This window comes from Panicum virgatum, chromosome 9K, assembly GCF_016808335.1.
Source record: "Panicum virgatum strain AP13 chromosome 9K, P.virgatum_v5, whole genome shotgun sequence".
NCBI classification, from domain to species: domain Eukaryota; kingdom Viridiplantae; phylum Streptophyta; class Magnoliopsida; order Poales; family Poaceae; genus Panicum; species Panicum virgatum.
In genome coordinates this window covers 68,956,370-68,961,450 of record NC_053144.1, presented here as the reverse complement: position 1 = coordinate 68,961,450, position 5,081 = coordinate 68,956,370, and positions in this window count along the sequence as shown.

Here is a 5,081-nt window from a genome sequence, read left to right as displayed (position 1 = left end):
ACACACTTTCTCCCTTTCAGCGCCTTACTTAATGAGCACGCGTTGGGATCAATAGCCTACTAGCTAAGTCTAGTGTAGAGCAGAACGAAACAGGTTATTTGGAGTGTTGGACGGACCTTGTTCCTGTATGAAATGTGCAACACCGTACCAGTAGTTGAGATCAAATTAAGTAAGGCGAGGAGTTGACGGCTTCAATGCCATGCAGGAGAGGATCGGACAGCGGTTTCGATCAGCATGCACGGCTCGTCCTGTGTGATACGTATGACGCGGGAAGATCAGGAGCCTGCGGTTTAATTGGGCCAGTGTAGCCCGGCCATGTGCTGGCTTGTCCATTGCTGCAGCACTACAGTAATTGTGTAACAACCCAACAGGCGTCTGCTACAGCTAGCAGCCTAGCACGCGCGTGGTCCTACCAAGCTCCCGGCCGGCTTTCTCGTCTTCCAGCGATAGGCTTGCCAACATGCATGGCACCATTCATGCACATTCGGTCTGACGCTTTATGTGTGTCACAATGCACGTTCGGTCTGACGCTTCTCCCAGTGCTACCACCATTGGCATCGGAAATAATGAGGCCGATCGAAAAGCCCGGTGGGTGCGTACACACATAATACACGGCCGGCCGCGGGCATGACGTACGGGAGCAGCATTTTTTTTTTTGAGATTGACGGGAGCAGCATATGCTTGCACCACGTCGAGGATCGGAACCGGGAGAAGAGAAGAGCCGCCGAGGCATCTGACATTGGGCGCGCAGCCGCCGAGGCGGAGGGGCGTGGATGACCAGGTTATTATTGGAGATAGAAGAGGACGGCGACGCCCACGTCGTAAGCCGGCAGCAAAAACGTACTCCCTCCATCCCCGCAAAAGAGTATAGTTTTTGAAAAATTTCAGACATATTACTCATCCAAATAAATGATTTTGTTACCTCTAATTACTTGTACCAATTGTGATTGAAAATCATGATATTTATTTGGTTTTCTGGATCCTCAATGAATGCATGCGCATTGGAATTATAAAAGTAATATCTAGTAAATAAATTTGAATGCTAAAACTATACTATTTGTGAGACGGAGAGAGTATAGATTTAGTATACTAACAGTGAGAGCAGATACAAGCATAGTGTAGAAAAAACTCATACTATATATATGGAAAAATTGGTCTCATAGCATTGATAGATCGCCGTTTTTGCGAAATACTCATCCCAAGGTAGAATAGCATCGAAAAAACGCAACATCACCTGAAAATAGCATTCTGTGACATTAGAAGCAAACGCTCTCGCCTCCGTCAACTTCCTCTTCCTTCTCGCTGAGGCGAAGGCAAGCGCGCTGCTCCACCCCGAACCCGCCGCCTCGCCGTTTTCAGTGCTGGTCCTAATGAGTTTCTTTGTGCATATAGTTTCCGTGAAGAGCCAGTAGCCAGTAGGTAGCTTGAAGGCCGCGCCGTGAAGATCGCCTGTCCCATCTGCCGAGTAGCACCTACCTTCAGTTCGGCTATATAAGAACGAGAACCTCATCCGATCTCATCTCCTCTCCGGAACAACCCTAGCCACCTGCCTACGACAATTAGACTTTTCCACCCCGGAACTCGCTCTCGGGAGTCGGCACATCCTCACCACCCGTTAGGGTTAAGTAATTGTTTAGGGCATCATGTATATATGTTGTATGTGATGTTTGACACGGCGCTAACTTTCGGCTTGCTCACTTAAGCTTGCTGTTTGACAGGAGTCATGGCGGAACGAGTTGACTGGACCTGCAATGTCTGCAGGATGCGTTATTACGCTACGCAAGTCTTCATCAACAGTCATGTCGCAAGGCACCAAGGCGGCGGTGCTGGACATGGTGGAGGTGGCGGCCAGCAGGGGCAGGGCGGTGCTGGACAAGCAGGCGGAGGTGGCGGCCAGCAGGGCGGTGCTGGGCAGGGAGCTGCCGGCCAAGCGCCTAATAACTAGTACTATCCGATAGGATTTTTAGCAATAATATGCACGCATGCAGTTCTCCTAGCTACTTCAATCTATCCAGCACGTTTTGTGGTAGTAGTATTGATGTTGTGTTTTTTATCTTTCAATAAAGTAAATGATGTCTCGGCCAATCATTTCCATGCCAAGCTTAGCAGTTAGCATCAAGCCTACACCAAGCATTACAAACATATTCGAAACGAAAAGCAGCCTCTTTTAGCCCGAAGACACAGCTAGTAACCAGTGGTGGAGTCAACAAAAATTCCCGGGCCCAAGACAGAAGACAGCTAATAACTAGTGGCGGAAGTCAGTAAAAATCGAGGGGTGTTCGGGTCGAAAGACCAAGGTAAGACGAGCCGACAGCGATGGCGAATGTTGGCGTCCCTGCCTCCACGTTTGGAGGAATCGCTTTCCGCGACCCTCCAGTTCCCGAGGGCTCCTATATATCTTGTGGAATCCTATATATCTTGTGGAAAGGTAGATAAATCATCCATCTTTAAAATCTATTTGGCCTAATTAGCAGGTACAATTATATTCAACATTTTACTAGAATTCACTCAACATATTCTATAAACAAGTTCAACATTTGACTTGAAATTGTTGGAACTGTTGTTGGCGCTCCTTAAGTATCCATTTTATCCCCTGTTTAATTTTGCTAATGGCATGAATTTAATATCAGAATCACTAACCATCCTAACCTCGGCCCAATTATTGGTCGTTTTCACGTTTGCACATATATTTTGAAGGTACTTCGTTTTTGCAGGTTTTTGACCAATTTTAGAGCATGAAATGGCGAGGCCCACGATCACGCGATGACACGAAGAAAGACGAAGGCCAAAGCCCGAACAAAGGATCGAAGGCCATGATGATTAGAGGCCCGTTCATGCACATCCACCCTCCAATGAAGTCCAAAGGACAAAGCCCACAAGATAAGATCAAGATACTTCGGGGCTAAGCAAAGCAAAGAGATATTTAAGGAAGGATTTTTCATCCTATCCTTCTCCTCGAAGAAATCTCGAAGATAACGACGTCTAATGGGGTGCAATCGTGAAAGACATAAACTCTAGAAGATTCCAGGAGACTTGGGGAGAAGGATGAGCACGAGCCGGCGAAGGAAAGAGCCAGGCCGGCCGGCCTAGGCTCATTGGGCCGGCCGGCCCAGCCCTTTTTTAGGTCGGTTCGACCTCCCCTTTAACCGAGGGTTCCCTGAGGCTATTTAAAGACCACTCCCCAAGGTTCACGCAGAGATCAATTCGGGAGACGACGCCAAGGAGCAGAGAAGATAGAGGGACACCTCTCGGAGAGCCGAGAGTCGTGCTAGTTGTCTAGGGTTTGCCCTAGCCGACGTGGAAACCTTGCAAGGAAGACCACGTCGGAGTTCTGGAGCTAGGATCATCAAGATCAAGGTAGGGTCCCGGTTGTGATCTTGTGATGTACAATCATTCATGGTGAAGTTATTTGTGATTCCGAATGTTTAGCGACCATGTTCTCTCTTTCGATTTCGTTCTTTTCTTTGGGTTTGCTTCATCCTAGATCTATTATCAAGATAGATCGCTTAGCATGGTCTTGTAGTCATGGTGGCTAGAGGTTCATGGCGGAACTACCAAAGGGGGTTCGACTTGCTTCAGGGTATTTCGTTCAAAAGGGGGGCGTCGTGACATGCCGTCTCCACAGAGTAGGCGGAGTATCAAGGGATCGGATTGGAGATTTTGGGTTTAAAGAGGCTTTTCATTGAGATTCACATCTATCTTACTTCACTTCATCTAGCTGGAACTACAACATATGCATGATCTAGGTGATCTAGATTGGTTATCTCTAACTTTCTCTTGCTACCTTCGGTGTTTGTCGTGTTTTTAGTAGATTAGATTCGTTTTCACCATCTCAACACAAAGGAATCTCTATGCTAGTAGATTGTTTCTTGTCTCTTTGGTTCCGTGGATTGATAAACTTTGGGGGAATACTCTGAGGGCCGGCGAGCTTAGCATGCGGCGGCCGGTGAGCTCGGCGCGTGCGGGCAGCAGCGGCGCGCTCGCGCGGGACGGCGATGGCGGGGAGGGAGGTGGTGCCGATGAGGTCGGAGCCCAAGGGGTCGGCGTCCCGGACGTGGAAGTCGAGGCGGGCGACGCGGTTCGCGAGCGGGAGCAGGAGCAAGAAGCGGGCCTCCCACCTCGGCGCCTCTGAGTTGCGGAAGATGTAGGTGCGCGCCAGCATCACAGCGCGGGGGGGGGGGGGGGGGCTGGGCACCACGATGGCGGCGTAGGGGTCCGAGGTCGGGAGCACGCGGTGGCCGTGCGGCTGGCGTTTGCGGCGGCGGGGGCACGAGAGGGAGGCGCGTGTGAGAGATGGTGAGGGTTAGGGTTTGGATGTGTTGATCCAACGGTTGTAGATAGTTGCATAAATCTCAAACACTGGAAGATGGGTAAGAAAAAATCTACCGGAAGATATATAGGATTGGCGCTAGTTCCCCGTCTCCAGGGCCTTCCTCAATCTGGGATGGATTTACTTGTTCACAGCAACTAGACTTTGAACTGGGGTGGGGAATATTTTACCTCTTGGGCCTATGACGCTCCCTAACAGTGGGCTATTGCTCGATAGATGAAAGGGTCTCAAAATTTTTGTGGTGTTGGGGGCCCTCCTAGCGCCCGCCCACCACCCGTTGCTAGTACCCTCTCTGTTTTTATTTACATATCGTATTAGGTTTGTCTTAAATCAAATTTAGCAATTTTTTTACTAAATTTATAGAAAAAAGTAATAATATTTTTAATATCAAATTTATTTTATTGGATCCACTATGAAATATATGTTTATAATGCATAGGTCGGATAGTATAGTTGTTGCTATACTTTTCTATAGATCTGGTCAAAGTTAGTCAAGTTTTACTTAGGACAAACCTAATATGACATGTAAATAAAAACAGATGGAGTAATACCGACTGCCAAGCCTTACGGCTTCCCGGGTACTCCCCCTGTCCCGCAAAAAGTGTAGTTTTAGAAAATTTTAGACACATTACTCGTTCAAAGAAATGGCTTTGTTACCTTAATTACTTCCACCAATTGTGATTGAAAACAGTGTTATTTATTTAGTTTTCTAGATCCAATGCATATGCATCGGAACTATAATATATGCTAAA